A 16650-nucleotide genomic window follows, 5' to 3' on the forward strand; every position below is an offset into this window, starting at 1 on the left:
TAATAATTCTATCTTCTTTTTCTTTAAATTTTGCAAGACCTGTTTGTATGTCTGGATATTTGAAACTCACTGTTTTGTGGAATCATGAGTCTATAAAATGAATGTCTGTCTGTGTAAGTTGGAGTACATGATTGTCTGTATCAGTGCTCTCCAAATTTTTTTGATCATGTACCCTTCTTAGTAAAAGGCTTTAGCATATACCCCCAAACTACATATATTTGCTTATTTATAAATTATGTACTACTAAAGTTCTAGTATTTTCCTCCTACACCCCAATAGGTTGTCACGCATACTTCTTGGGGTGTATGCATCCCACTTTGGAGTTCACAGCTGTATTTCATGCACACGCAGTTGCATGAAGTATGCTGGTTTTGTCACATTTAAGATTGTCTTAAGAATCTGATCCATGCATGGTAGTTTGGGATTGAGAGCTTTTGCTTCTGTGTTTCTGTCATGTTGGCTGTGATTCCTTACGTATTGAGAGGGGTGAGTTTTTCTGGTAGGGTGTGATAATCTGCCTAGCAGAGGGAGATTTCAGAAACTGGAAATTTTTTTTAAGATATAAATGCTGCAGCGTTGCAAAATACTGCAACATTAAAGAAAGAACATTTAAACACTGCCATAAAATTAATCCCTCATAAAAGATTGACTGTCAGCTTGTCTTTCACCAGGTGAGGTTTTAAACAGGGTTTGGATGTTGCATGTGCACGCGTGCACAGGAACTTTTCCCAGATTTCCCCATTCAGTGTAGCAGTTTGCTCATGCTTGGCTTTCGTTCCACAAGAAGGAGGAGGAGGAGGTTTTGGGGGGAATATTCCGTTACCATAAAGGGGAGGAAGTGTTTCTGCAGCTATTGAACAAAGCAGCTAGTTAACCTCTTTCCCGACCCCGGTGCAATGGTACAGTCCCACTGCTCCTTTCTAGGGGCCAGATGCTCCTCATAGTACAAAAACGGGAAAGAAAGGAAAACATATGTGCAAAAATTTACTATCCTACTGAGTAAGGACCAGATTCCAAGAGGAGCTGAATACCTGCAATTTCTCATGAAGTAGATTTTCTTTTAGAATCAGATGGGAGGAAGGGGGGGGGAGGGAAGTTGGAAGGAAAGAGGTCTGTTGTAATTGGTGTCTAGAAACCCCCACAGAGAGGATTAAGAAAGAAACTATGCTGTCTGGGAAGACGTAGGTATTTGTGTTATTCTGCATAAATGCAGAACTGATGGAAAAGGCTGCACTGTGTGGAAACTAGCCCTAGCTTTTTGAACACTGAGATGTGGCACTATCTGCTGATGATACTTCTTTTAAGCAAAACTTTATACATTTTATCATGCAGTGAAGTGTCTGATGTGCTTTGTCCTTTTGTATGTGTACCAGTGCCTTCTGTGGAAGGGAATCACAGTCACTTTCTATTGTATGTAATGCGAAGCTCATACTTCAAACCAAAGGAAGTTCCTCTGGCAGTAAAAGCTCAAAATTCTGTTCTGTGTTATCACAGAAGTATTTGTGAATTGTAAGCCACTGTGTTTTGATATATTTTCCATTCAGTTCTAAATGCATACTGTGCTTACACAGTAGATCACTGCACCCTTCTTCCTCATTTTCTGCTGCTTGCCTGTGTAACTCACTGAATGTAGGTACAAGCAGAGGCTTATGCAGCATGTCTCATCCTCTTGTATTTCTCCATGTTCAGCCCAGTGACATTTGCAGACTGAGTAGGTAGGCTCTTTTTCTTGCACTAGCGGGAGGCAAGAGAGACCCAGAAAGATACTTCCAGTCCTTTGTTTCTACATTGGAAGCTGAGGTTCTTCCTTGGGAGAATTGAGAAAACCTGGCTGATTCACCACAATAACTGAGGTTTCCTAATACCTAGAATCAAGGAAGCACTTAGCCTCTGTGACATTTCACAGACTTGCAGAATGGGTCAGGTTGGAAGGGATCAGGGTGGAGTCATCTGGTCCAACCTCCCTGCCAAAGCAGGGTCATCCTAGAGTACATTGCAAAGGGTTGTGTCCAGGTGGTTCTCAACTATCTCCGATGAGGGAGACTTCATAACCTCTCTGGGCAATCTGTTCTGGTGCACAGTCACCTGCACAGTAAGGAAGGTGTTCAAGAGAAATTTCCAGTGCATCAGTTTTGGTGCATTGCCTTATCTCCTATTGCTTGGCACCACTGAGAAGAGTCCAGTTCCCTCCTCTTGATACGCTCCATGCTGATACTCATCGACATTGATGAGCCTCCCTCTTGGACATGCCTAGATACTAAACAGGCTCATCTTCCTCAGCCTTTGCTCCTAAGAGAGATGCTCTGGTCTGTTAATCATCTTTGTTGCCCTCCGCCGGACTCGCACCTGGAGCTCCATGACTCTCTCTTGTTTCGCGAAGCTCGGAAGTGGGCAAAAGCACTCCAGATGCGCCTCACTAGGGCTTAGTAGAGGGGGAGCATTTGGAGGTGGAATACAAGCACATACGCGCTAACTTTAAGTGGTGTCGCCGCGGAAAAGCAGGAGACGCCACACTGTAACATGGATTTCAACAGTGTCAAGAGAGAACTGACCATGAATCAGTCCTGTATGGCACACTACCCCTCCTGTCCTGAACCTTGCAAGGGCAGGGTCCGGGGCTTGGGCTGGAGGAGGCGTGATGCAGCCACGCTCGAGATCCGCAGAGAGCGCCCGGCCGCAACCCTGAGGCTGCGGCGAGAGAAGCCCCACTTGGAAAATCCCCCTCTGGAAGAGGCTGGGTGGGGTACGCAGGAGGGGGCCCGAGCAGCACAGCCCGGCATCGCGGAGGGGACGCGGCACCGCCCAGGGGCCCGCCCAGCGGAGCGGCTGCGAAGGGCGGGCGGGCGGCCGCCGGCGGAGCGGGGGCAGCCGGAGGCGGCGGGGACGAGGGAGCCGGTGGGGCTGTGCGGGAGAGAGGATGGCGATGGCCGCGGAAGTCGCAGGAGTGGCTGGAGCCGCCCCGGAGTGCGGGGTCTCGCAGCGCCCCCACCCCCCTTCGCCGTCGCTGGGCCTCCGTGGAGGAAAGCAGGTCGGGGGGGCGGAGAGAGAATGGAGGAGGGGCACGGCGAGGAGGGGAGGGAGGCAGGGGGGAGAGAAAGCGAGAGAGAGAGGAGCCCGGAGAAAGGGACTAGGCAGATCCTGGGAAGCGAGAGGAAGAGAGACTTCTGCAGGAGAGGGATCCTGGGCGGGGAGAGGACGTTGCCAGAGAAGGGCCTGGAGGGGACCGCAAAGATCGGGACTGCTCGCGAGCATCCGACTTGTTGAAAAGCATCGACCGAGGGCCAGGGGCTGTGCCCGGGGCCGGGGGACAAAGCGGCGGCGCTGGCGCTGGCCCGTCGAGATGGTGCAACTGACGCGATGAAAAATGGTCTTTGTCCAACTTTTCTGATGCCGGGAGGCCGGTCGGCACGGCTCTAGCGGGAAGGGCTCCTGCGAAAACTGCTCGAGTAATGCTGGGAAGTGGAAGGGGTGTTGCTGGAGTCCTGCACAAGGTACCGCGGAGGGCGAGTGGGCCGGCGGGGATGGGCATTGTGAGCCCGACAGGAGCGCTCCGAGGGAGCGGGCCGTAGTCGCGGATACCCTCGGGTCTCTGCCATCCGAGCGAGGGGCAGACACAGAACGAACGAGTACTACTTCGAAAGGGATTAAAACTCCTCAGATCATGGGTTTTTTTCACCTTTCCTGGGGTCTCCTGTTCAAAGGCTGGGTTACTGGACCCTCCCCCGAGCGCACCTCTGCTGTCAGGTGCCATCTGTGGGCATGGAGAGGACAGATGTGTGGAATCGGGTCACGGCCTCTCTGCTCACGGGAATGACCATCGCACACGGTCACGTTCCACACATGCATGGTGCTTTTGGTCTGCTCCCATGCCCGTTGTTCCCCCTCTAGCTGTCTGAAGAGCCATCGGGAAATTCTGCCTTTGAAGTCTCCGAAGTAGGTGTGGATGGATGCTGGTGTAGGTTCCCGATCCTCGTGGAACGATACATGGAAGTCTGTGTGGCCTTGTCAGTGGGCAGGGTTGTTCAGCGCTCTTATGGGGACAGATGGCTTTATGAGTGCTTGTGGCAGAGAAAAGCCATGTTAACCTATTTTTCAAGGAGATGATGCAAGTTACTACTACTCAAGCTAAATAAATCTGTAATTGTGGGAGGGGCTGTTGTGATGGGTAATTTTAAATTTGCCTTTTGTGGATCTACTGAGATGATTTCACTTACTCTGAAGTTTCTCTTGCTATTACCACACTCGTTTGGCTGGGGAGAGAGTGAATATCACCTGCCTCTCCTACAAGTTCTAGAAATCAGAGAGTAAAGATCAGGAAGCAGATCTCCCAAGGAGCATCCTTCACTAGCAGTGACACCAAGTTACGCAGCTTCATGAGGAATGAGAGTGAGAGGGCAAATAGAAACGAAGTCAAAAAGAGTTGCTGCCACCACACACATCTGATACAGGGACAGATCTGCAGCCTCAGCTGGGATGAAGGAGGGAGGCTCTCTTTTTCTTTGTAGGTTCTAATCAGAAATATGGAGCAGGATGTGGGTGCACTTCTTGTTTAGTCACAGCTGATGCACCTGCCCTAAGCCATTAATACAAGATTTATTGACTATTTCTTGTTATTCTTTTGTTCCCAGTTTGAAATAATTTCAATACTGAGGTTCCTTTGGCAGAAAAAAAAAGTAATCCACAATCTAATAATCCTTTTCCTTGGATCTTACCCCATCTTGGTGCTGAAAAAGAATACCGTCTGTTTCTCTCTAAAAGTTCATTCCCTAAATTCAACACCTTCCCACTACTTCAGTTTATTTTGCTAGTGTTTTGCCAAGCTTCAGATAACTGCACATAGTTGCATCCTTTCTTTCACTTTGCTGCATTTTCCATGTATGGTGACATAGCCAAATTATGCATGTACAGTTTTGAATTCCTTGACTTGTGTGCCTCTCTAGACACTGAACATTTTTTTCTTGACTTCTGAGGTCTCTTCTATTTGACTTTCTTGTGCTTGCACTGAGCTATTCAGAATTGTTTTCATGGCCATGTGTTTTGATACTTGGAAATAGCATTATTTTGGAGTGTTGGAGATTGTATGAGCTAGGATTATATCTCTAACCAGTGAAACCCCATAGAAAGGCATGTTTTCTTGCATTATTCTGAGATTCTCAGCTCTTCCAAGTTGTTACCTGTGGCAGGAACAGCTTGGCTTATAGACACTTTTTGGAGAGGGTTGAGGGAGCAATGTCTCCTGTCTTTTCTTTTGCTCAAAGCTGTTAGTCAGTCTCTTCACCTTCTATATTTTAGTTGCAGGCTGACCAGTGGCACAGTGTAAATTCTTTCTGGGGGAAGGCAGCTCGTGGCTCCAAGGAGACAGCTGCTTATTCTCCAGCATGCTCCCATAGGCTGCCAGCAGATGTGTCTGACAAGGGAGCTGATCCCTCAGTTCATTGAGAATTGTCTTTTTTATGCCTGTACAAATTCACTATGTACATCCCTCTTTGTGACCAGGTGCAGATGTCTTCCCCTCCTCCCTTTTGATATTGCATGTGCCATATGCAGAGAATCATGTAAGAGATGATACAGTTTCTCTCCCCTTATCTTGTGCGTCTTTATTGAGATAGAGCGGTTTTTGTGGTGAACTCTCCTTTCCTGGATACCTGCTCTGTTACAAGATTTATGCATGTTTTTACTCTGGCTTCTGGAATGCTCCCCTTTATAGATCTGCTCTTCCTAAAACCTGCTTTCCTTATGTTTCATGCATTATCCCTCAACAGTGCAGAGGTTATCCTAAAGTCTCTACAAAGTGCTTCTGGAGCACATTTAAGGTTGCAGTTTATTTTTCGTTCCTGTGACCATATTGCACATGTTTACTGCACACACAAGCAATGGAAGAAGTACAAACTGGTGTGTATGGTCAAGCTAGAACTTTATAGTGTGATTTAGACACCAAAAAAGAGGTCAGTATCTCATAAAAAGGGTGCTATCATGAAAATGTGTTTATTAAGAATGTTCCAGATTGGCTGTTTTTCGTGATAAACATGTAATCTTTTTTTTCCAGAAAGCTAAAAGACTCATTTCTGTGAAAAGTTGATTAAAACTTCAAGGGAAAACTGATGAGCCTCCTATAAATATTGTCATTATTTTGTCAGGTTTTTTCTTAAACCTGTTTTAATATTATACTAGTATTATATCTTACTGTTAAAAAAAATTGAAATTTTATTTTGTTAGGAAATTTTATTTTGTTAGCAAATTTTGTATGATCTTACAGCAATACTTCTTCTAACTACTGACTCCACACATTCAGCAGTTTTCCCAACTCTTTGCAACCTTATAATTTAGCTTCTGTGTGTTAAGTCTTGGGCTGGACATCCCTCTTCTCTCCATATTTGCTTTCTTTGGCAACCATGTGGTGTCAGGGACTTCAGGGGTGTGCACAAGTGTAACATAGGTATATTTTGTAAATCATTCTATAGATGTTGTGCAACAGCAAACTAGCTCTCTGTCTCCAGTGCTGCATAAACAGACCCCCAAAGGATAAAAACTCCTTAATTACTTCACTCTAACATGTGAGCACCAAATCTGAGTAAGATAATAACATTTCATGTTGTCACTCTTCTCACGTTTGATTTATACAAGGAGCTTTAAACTTAACAAAGAGCTACACTACTGCTTTCTTTTCAGAGGCATGTGTTGTGCTTTCAAGAAATAATCCTCTGCCACTAGAAACAGAATTTTATTTCAAGTGTACTGTTAATACATGTTGTATTTTAACAAAATAATAAATTAAAAAGTGTGTAATTTGTGGAGGTACTCTAACCCTTTGAAGGCACTGTTGTGCCTCGTAAAAAGTGACAGTGGAGCGAGCTGATGCTTCTGTCACAGAAGTCCTATTTGAGACTACTTCTGAGAAAAGGTCTTCTAGTCACTGGTTTCATTTTTCCATGCCTCCAGAGGCCCTTCTGCATTCTGCTACTCAGGGTTGCTTGTCAAGAAAATTTTTGTTCAAGCGTTTCACAGGCACACCCCCACTCCCATATGCACATGTGCGTGCACATGCTTGTGTGTGCACACAACAGTGGATAAAGAGGAGAAAAAAGGTGCTGTCTTGGGAGAAAGAAGATGCTGGAGACTATCAGAAGACACCCTATCCAGTCTGAAAACTATAGCCTTATATATGAAGACCGAGTCCTTAAGGTTTTGATTCACCTTAGGATGGAAATTCTCGCCAGCCCAGACCTGCATATTGAAACATACATGACTTCATTTTCAGAAAGGCTTTTTTTTTTCCTGTCTCCTCAAGCTTGCCAAGTAAATGATTCCTCTGCTGATTCTGCAGTTTCCAAGTGCAGTTTTTTGCTCTCTGCCATGTCTCTGGAAAATATCCAGCATGTCTAAATCATATAATTAAGCCCTAGAAGTCAGAGACTAAGGACTACTGACTCTTTGTAACATAGTTCGGTTTTAGCATACTGATGTTTCTTCAAGTTACTGTAAAGCTTTCAAAGCTCCCTAAATGACCTGATCTCTCCCCCACTTACTGCAAAACACTCACATGATACAAATCTGTTTGGCCCAGCTGACCACTTCAGAGGCAGTGTGTAGGATACAGACGCCTGTGTGGAGGCCTTTAGCATCAGGCTTACCACAGGTTCTCTCAGATCCTGAGGATGTCTACAAATGGTTCCTTGGCAGAACTCTCTTATCTTTCTAACTATTCTTTAAGAAGAGGGTGGAGTGGCACAAGAGGGATGGTATTGTGAAGATTTCTGGGCAGGTTTTGAATAATTTAAATTTGGAAATTCAAATTGGACTGTTTATAAAACTGTTCGAATTTCCAAATGTTAAGTTTCACTCACAGCTAGGATCAATTTTATTCCAGTAGGCAGAATCTGGAATGCTTTCTGCACCAGGAAGATGTTTGAAATTATTCCTTCTTGGGTTTGAGCCAGGGAGAAGCTGCTGGAAGCACAGCTGGATTGGGATGTTTGCCTGCAGTTGTCTCCCAGATGGTCTCTTCCCTTGCTAATGTCAGTAGGCTTTCAGCTGGTGCCAGCAGCAAGGGAATGCGAATATGTACTGACATTTTCACTTTCCAGTGAGTTTGCTAATCCCATTTGGTGCATGTGTTCTTCATAAAGAAGGCTACTCTATCAGCAGTTACCACTGCCATCAGTATGGATATCAGGAATGAAGGAGTTCTGTTGAGGAATGTTCATTTCATTACATGTGCAGGGAGGGTTTTGGTGGCCTTCTCTCTTCCAGTATCTAAGCATGTTAGAAATACATAAAGGAGCAGTGCAATATGATTTGAGAACAAATTCTGGTGACTTAAGTATAAGTCAGCGGTCTCTTAAAATCTAGGAGATAGATAGAAGCTTGACAGAGGGAATTTTCTTTGTTTGCATGTGCCTTGCTGGTGTGTTCTGCTGGGACGTCTATGTGCAGTCAGGTGCTGAAGAGTAATTAGTTTTCATTTCGAGCCTCACTGTAGCTACTTTTTTGCTCAGGGCCCCAGGCTGAGCACCAGAAACACATTTAGTGAATTAACATAAGGGGAATGATGCATGACTTGTGCTCCTTGTTTGAGTCAAAAGTCCCCTTAACTCTGACTGGAAGAATTGTGTCAACAGTTGTGTGTTTCTCATGGATAATTTTACCAGTCTTGTATTTGAAGTGGCTCCAGGTGGTCTCAGAGAGCTGCAGGTTCTTGGAAGAACTAAGGTAGATGGTGGAGGGCCATGAAGGGAAGGTCATCCCAGAGGAGGCCAAGAAAAAGACTGGAGCATCTTCTATGCAGATAGGCTGAGAGAGCTCAGATTGTTCAGGCTGGAGAAGAGAAGACTCTGGAGAGACATTATGTGGCCTTCCAGTACCTGAAAGGGATACAAGGAAGCTGGAGAAGGACTTTTGACAAGGACATGTAAGCGATAGAGCATGCAGGAAAGGCTTTAAACTGAAGAAGGGTAGGCTTAGACTAGATTTTAGGAATTCTTTACTCAGAGAATGGTGAATGGTGAGGCACTGGAACAGGTTGCTGGAGGAGCTGTGGTTGTCCTATCCCTGGAAGTGTACAAGGCCAGGCTGGATGGGACTTGGAGCAACCTGATCCAGTGGAAGGCATCCACGTCCATGGCAGGGATGTTGAAACTAGATGATCTTTAAGGTCTCTTCCAACCCAAACCATTCTGGGATTCTGTGAAATCAAATTAGTGACTAAGTCACTGTTACCTGAAGAGAGTAGCTTTAAAATTGTTGCCTGAGTAGATTCTTTTCATTATGTCTAATGAATTACCCCCCAAAAGAGTGTGTGCGATAACAGGGTGTAAAGAATGCAAAGAAAGCAACTCATTCTTTGGAAACAGATTAAAAATTAAAATATTCAATTCTTTAAAAGAACTAAGGTAAAACAAGTCTTACTCTGTCTGATAAATTAACACCAAAGGGACAACTCTTAATTGAAAGGATCACAATAGACTCATTGAATGGTTGTACCTGTCTTGCTCCTCATGGTTGGTGGTCTGTACCAGCCCACTGTGTTTCAAAAAGAGTTGTGTGTATAGAACTTGGAGTTTAAAGGAGGAACTTGGCCTGAAACCTCAGAAAGTTCTTTTAAAATTAGTTTTTAGATGATTCTTTTAAAAACAGCTTTGTTCCCCACCACCACTACCTGCCCCCCCCCCCCCCCCCCCCGATCACAGCAGATCAGCCTGGTGTTTCTGCTGTATTTTTGTTTGTGTCTCTGAACCTGGAGCTGATGATATTGGACAATTCCTTATGGCAGTAATGCAAATGTACATAGTCTATTTGTTTGATTGTGTGAACTTCTCTGCCACAGCACTGATAAACCCGGAGCTCAGTGAAGAGAAGTGATTAGAGACTATAGGGAATTTTTTAAAATGCTATTAAAAAGAGCTAGCTTAATGATGACTGAAAAGGGGTTGTTCTGGAGTAACTATAGTACCTAGGAGAGTATTGGCAGGATCTTAGACAAGGTGCCAAAGTAGAAGGGCTGCCTCAAATTGCCCAAAGTAGATCATTTTTGGTTCAGTGTTAAGGTATGTTTTCTTCCAGCAAAGGTCCATGTAGTTTGTAGAAAGTAATGGAATCCCAATTGCTAATGTCATTTTAAAATACAACTATTAAAGCTTAAAGAAATATACAGACAAAAATCGTGCATTTCACTGGGGACAGTAGACCAGATGTTGTCTAAATAAAGGTGTCCATCCCCCTCTTTTCATTTCTATTATTATAGTCTCAGCAGCAAGTGGGGGAGGGACTACCTTCCTGACAGAAAATACATCTTGGATCTGATGTGTTACAACCAAGATTAGTTGGCATCCAAGAAAAGGAAGTGGTGTATTGTATTTGCTCCATTTTAAATGTAATCGTTTGGTTTTGAGGTTGGATGTGGTTGTAACAAGAGCAGTGAGCCCCAGTATCCACACTGAAGTATAAATAAGCCTTTGAGACACAGAGAAGGCAGGATGAACTCTGAGATTTATGTGTTATTGCTTTCATCTCTGTCACGAAAAATAATACAAACATGCATTAGAAAGAAATGCTATGAGCCTGAAATATCTTTCTGCTATAACCTGCTTGGCCTTCCCACTTCCTCTTAAGACTATTTCTGTTCTGCTGAAGTATTAGTGGCACATAGTGTTCCCATTTCCTGAGGGTGGAAACATCGAACTGGAAATGCAGGATGGAGGAGGAGGGAAGGACCTGAGAATGAAATTGGCTGCTCTACAGGCTCTGCCAGTGGCAAGTTCAAATTTTTGGTGGGACTTTAACCTGCTTTTGCTACACATGGGCTCTTTGTGATGCTTTACTGAACTCAGGCAATTGTTCCAAACAGTCGTTCCCATTCAGGTCATCTCTCTCTTCTTTGCAGCCTTGATCTCACTTCTTTACTTCAAGCTACCATTTCTGGTTCATTTCTCTTTCGATTGTTTTGTAGACAAGAGCCAATTTTGGGCAACCCAATTCCCAAAACCAAAGTGAGAGCATGGACTAAGCCTTGAATCATCATGAATAATTAATGTTGTCCTCTAAATATCTAGTTGTTGTTGACAAAAGTTAAAAGGAAGTTAGTGTTACAGACTGAGTGAGGTGTTTCTGAAGTTCAACAGGACCCTGAGATTAGCTCAGTTGGGTAAAACTTGCGTGTAATAACACCAAGGTCATGGGTTCAATCCCCTATGTAGGCCATTGACTTAAGAGTTGGATATGATGATCCTTGTGGGTCCCTTCTAACTCAGAATAGTCTGTAATTCTGTTCCTTTTGCTCAGCTCAATCCCTTTAACAATGAGACCATCATACTATGAGGAAAGGTGACTGAGCATTGTGAATTTGGAGATGGGAACTGAAGAGAGCAAAACTGGAGAAACCATCTACTTTCTCAAAGTTTTTCCACGATAAGTTCTAAGCCTCACAGTTCCTTTCTCTGTGTTCTTACTGTGCCTTGAGAGATTGCTGCCAAGATGCCTCCCCAGCTGCTTGTGGCTGCACAGTGCAGTAATGCCTGCTGCAAAAATGGTTGTAGACAGACTGTAGTTAGTGTTGGGTGTGCAGCTCTGGAGAGTATGACCAGTGCGGTGCAGGATTGTTTTGTAGTGTTTTAGTGCCTAATGGGAACAGGAGATTCAAACTAATAGTGGAACAGACAGAATTCCCATCTAGGCAAACCATGGTCATATAGAGGTGAAAACTGTGTGGTACAACTCTTCTCTCAGCCATTTTCTCTCTCCTTCACAGCTTCCTAGTTTTGTGCATGCATTTCCACATCAAACGCTCTTAATTTATGTGTTGGATCTAAGGCTTGTGTATTGTATAGCCTGTTAGTGCAGTTTAGCACAACATAAGGGAATCAACCTGACTGAAGATAGTTTTTTATTCCTACTTCCATTCCAGGAATATGTTATGTTACAGGCCTCTCTTAGGGCAACCTTATGAACTCAAAACCTGGTTATTTGCAAGTCTGTGGGGGTGTAACTCAGTGGAAGCTACCGGGTAATCAGCTGCATGGAGTGGGGCTGGAGGAGGAGGTTTGGACAGCAAGCTCAAGGCAGTTAACAACTCAGTAAAATGATTCTACTTCAGTGCTTTTCTGCCTTGCTGTTTTACAAAGAAGCATTCTGCCTTCTCTGGACAGGAATAAAAACAACAATGATAAATAATGCTAGTAATTAAATAGTTTTAAAAGTCGCCTCTATCTGCAAATGCATGAAGCCAACAATTTGTGAACCAAGCTCTATGACAGCCCAAGGCTGTGAAACTGATTAAAATGGAAAAGAGTAGTTTTAATGAACCCTTAAATTATGAAGCACATTCTCTGAAAACCCAAGTTGCCTCACTGAAGCCAGAAAGGAGTTTCATAAAAAGAGCTGCACTTAAATTAAGATGCTTTAATATTATTAGTTCTTTCTGTAATCTGTTTTGAAATGACAGTTTCTCTCTTGGAATGAAAGGCAATTTCAAAATGCTGGGAATTCCCATGGAAGAGGAACATTATCTTTCAATTGGCTGCCAGTGCTACCACTATCTCCCAATACACAACACAGCCTTGGATACTGTGAATATGAATAGCATGTATTTTCTGCTTCTGCTAAATATTTCTTACTGTAAAACCCTCCTGAAGTCAAAAGCAAAATTAGAGATGATAGGACGCATATTTTTACAAAAAATGAAGATACTGCAGCTGAAGAAAATATTAATCCTTACAAAGGAGTTTGTAAATTGGTCCACAAAGAATGGCTTAAGAAGAGTATTTTCAGTTTTGTTTTTCCCTCCTTTGTGTCTTTTGAGCCTTTGTGCACAGATCGGGGTTTCTAGACATGCCATGTAAGGCTTCCTTCTTAATTTAAAATAGGAAACAGCATTAGTGTAAGACACCCCCTTTTTTTAGGTTTATCCATATCTTAGTTTAGCAAGCCACTTTTACTTTTTCCCCCTGCTCAACCCTTCAGGCTCTTGATATCCAGCATCCTGACAGCACCTTTAAGGCTCTTTTGCAGTTCTGTGTTTGGTTTGTCTGTGCAGATTTGCAGATGCAATTGCAGACTTGTTCAGCAAATGTCAAGGTTATTTGTCTGATTTGTGGCATTGCTTGTCTGGCCATTGCAAACACTGTGCTTGGGTTCTTTATCACTTTCCATCCATCAGCAGTCAGAACTTGGTATATAATAACTTTAATTTCACTTGAAAAATAAGCACTATCAGCATTGCTGAGTAGATGAGAACGTGATTTTAGGGACATGCTCTTTACGTCACTGTCATGGTTTAACCCCAGCTGGCAATAAGTACTACACAGCTGCTCGCTTGCCCTCCACCCTCCCACCCCCAAGTGGAATGGGGAAGAGAATCAAAAAGAGGTAAAAAACATGGATTGAGATGAGAATAGTAAGAACAGTGTAATAATTGAAATAAAATAATAACAATAATAATGGTGATTATGCTGAAGAAGAAAAGAGGGGGAGAGAGGCGTAAAACCCAAGAAAAACGAGTGATGCACAATATAGTCGCTCACCACCCACTGACTGATGCCCAGCCCGTTCCTGAGCAGCTATCACTGGCTCTTGGCCAACTCCCCTCTGTTTATATACTGAGGATGGCATTCCACGGTGTGGAATATCCCTTTGGCTAGTTTGGGTCAGCTGTCTTGGCCATGCCCCCTGCCAGTTTCTTGTGCGTCTCCTTGCTGGCAGAGCATGGGAAATTGAAAAGTTCTTGATTTAGAGTAAGCTCTACTTAGCAACAGTTAAAACATCTGTGTTATTAACAGTATTCTCATACTGAATCCAAAACGCAGGACTGTGCCAGCTACTAAAAAGAAATTTAACTCTGTTCCAGCTGAAACCAGGACAGTCACACATCCTTTGTTTAAAGACTTTATGAAAGTTTTATTTCCTTTCCATTTTTCAATGCCAAAATATTATGCATATTTTCCGTGTTTTCAAACTTTTCAATCATAAAATTACAGTGAAATTTGAAGTGTTTATTTAAATGTAGTTATTGCCAGTTGTACCAGAGAAGGAAATACCAATTTTCAAAGAATTTTTACTGCCACAGATTATTTTCACCTAGAAGTTAATAATGTGGTGATCTTCAGAGATACTTGACTAGTACCATAAACATAAAATCCTGTGCTTAGAGTTTTGGAAATGCAACATTTTACACAGTGCTTGAAAAGATTTGCTGCCCTAGAGCTTGTAAATTGTGTATTTTTTTCTCTCTGAAGCCTTATGTCTTCCTTCTTATTTTTGTACAGATATAAGTATTGTTAAAGGGAAATCATACTTGAAGTTGAAAACATCGTGTTTATTTCCACATAGGTACAAGTGCATTGCAAGAATCCATGCACAGTTGTACTGAGAGAAGTATCCTGAGAAATTAGAGTAAAATCGAAAACATTTCAGTGAAACTATACCCAGTAGGTACAGCTGTCATCTTCTATTTCAATCAAAGTCCGTATATGTGATGGACAGCTGCTAATTCTTTTTCTCCCTCCTCTTTGTGCAATCTCCTCTATTTGCTGTATGAAAATTCAAAGGGACTGATTTCTGTGTCACTGCAATTCTTATTATTTTTAGGAGAGTTTCTGTCAGGCAAGTGATGGATAACAAACACAGCAATGAATTTCTTGACATTTTTCATTCTATAATGTTGTTAAAAATGTTAATGTTAGAAAGTTGAGTATAATTACCTATGTTTCTTTGAAAAGTACACAAATCACTATATAAATTGTCAGTGAAGTCAAATCTTGTGAGGTGGGAAGAGATTTTATTCAGGAACTTGACTGTACTTAAAATGCATGTAAGTCAAGTACCTAACAGGTGAAAGAAAGACTCTCTATCTTTAATTAGAATTTTTTTTAATTGCTGTAGTTTCAAGACATCAGTGTCCATCTTTGTTAGGCATAGCAGAAACATAATGTGGAGGCATGGAGAGAGTCTGTGGAAACACAGGGCAGCTGTGAATGAATTTTGGTTAGGAAGAAAGACTGGAGTCACAAGCAATGCTGTGAGCATGGCAGAGGAGAGATTTAAGGGAAAGCTCAGTAGTTATCTAAAGAAGTGCTAATGTGGCCCCCTTTGTGGGCTGGAAGACAGCACAGAAGCTCAGAATCTCCCCAGATGCCTTTAGACTGCACCTAGAGGGTCTTCTGGAGAAAGATGTTCAGCTGTCCAAGCTCCCTTTTTTTAATTAATGCAGGTCTTAGTTACGTACTGGGGATGATTCAGTTCAGTCCACTGACTGTAGAGGTCATTTGAGTGATGATGCTTCTAATTTGGGCACCCTATTTGAGCCTCAAGGGTTTAATAAAAATTCATGAGAATAAGCATCTTTTTCTTCCCTTTAAGAGGGAACTTTCCTATGGAAATTCTTAATTTGGATTCCACCAGGAATGTATAATCAGAGCATGGAGGATCATCTTCAAGACTCCTGGTGTTTCCAAGGTAAACAAGGAAATAAATGCCTTTCTTTGGAGAACATTCAAAATTAACCTTTGGATTGTTATTGTAAACTTAAGGGATCCCAAAAGACACAGACACAATTCTATTTAGATTATCTGTAGGAAACAAATAATCAAGCAAGGTAGAGGAAATAACTTATGAAGTACACTGTTGAAGAAGAATTCCTTGAAGCTTAGTTATACATTTCACTTTGAGCCTATCTCTCAAAATTAAACTAATAAACTGAATGTAAAAAATCCACAAGACTTTGTTACAAATTTCACCCTCCAATATTTTTAAAATATTTTGGAGCAATTAAAAATAACCTCAGATAATAACATAAAAGGATATACAGCCACTATCAAAATGATTTATTTATTTAATAAAACATTTATCCATGCTGCTGCCTGTGTTCCAGTGATAGATTTTTTGAAGAAAACATTAACTTCATAATATCAAAACCCAGAGCAATAAATTATGTGTTACTCTTCCCCCATTTACTTCCTGTTTGGAGTGTAGAAAGAGTTCTGTGAATAGCAGTTATTGTAATTATTGTCTAAGAAAGAAGGTAGGCAGCATTATGTCATGCTCAAAGTGTCGGACAGGCGTTGAATGACAGCTTTTCACAAATGGCATTGTGAGATTTAACTGACCAGAGCTGCAAGGACATCTCAGTGGCAAAGGACCAATTACAGTAGGAGAGCTCTGGGGGCAACAAAGGAGCAGGGAAGGCTTTTTCCTGGTGTATAACACTGCTGTGGTTCCCTGTTTATTGTAAATGAGAAGTATTAATTCCACTTTTTGTACGCTGCCTAAACGTGATGAATCAGTGTGCAGCACAAATTAATTGGAATAGTAGCTTATTGACTCTCCCAGATGTGCTCATTTATCTTTTTAATGCTTCTTACTCAGAGATAAGCTCATATGAGTCACAATGCAAAATGTGCAAAAGGAGGAAAGAGTGTGTTTGCAAAGGTACAGCATTTTCTCTGCCCTGAAGAGTTTTTGAGGTGCATTTATGTTGCATCTAGATCCTTTGTGTGAGGAAGAATTATGACAGATGTGGGGGAAATACGTGGAACCAAGTGTGGTAGAGGGAAGCTGTATCCATATAATGATTTCTAATGTGAGATAAGCCTAGAGAAGTCAGTTAACAATGAGCGAGGAAGAAGCATTGTTCCAGTGGGAGGAAACAAGATGATTTGGAAA

The 16650-nt window shown here is 42.4% G+C and overlaps 1 protein-coding gene across 3 annotated transcripts in view; it reads left to right on the forward strand.

Annotated features, from left to right (window-relative positions):
• The first annotated feature begins 2818 nt into the window (after positions 1-2818).
• Positions 2819-16650, forward strand: part of LOC139673106 (ephrin type-B receptor 5) — a 78578-nt gene continuing 64746 nt past the window's right edge. For 2 of the 3 annotated variants that reach the window (XM_071558115.1, XM_071558132.1), the window contains exon 1: positions 3098-3491. The gene's annotated coding sequence lies outside the window, so the exon portion shown is untranslated. Of the gene's footprint in view, positions 3029-3097; positions 3492-16650 lie in introns of those variants that run through there. The other variant, XM_071558125.1, reaches the window with a different exon arrangement.

The sequence above is a fragment of the Pithys albifrons genome, chromosome 1, assembly GCF_047495875.1.
Source record: "Pithys albifrons albifrons isolate INPA30051 chromosome 1, PitAlb_v1, whole genome shotgun sequence".
Lineage (NCBI taxonomy): Eukaryota > Metazoa > Chordata > Aves > Passeriformes > Thamnophilidae > Pithys > Pithys albifrons.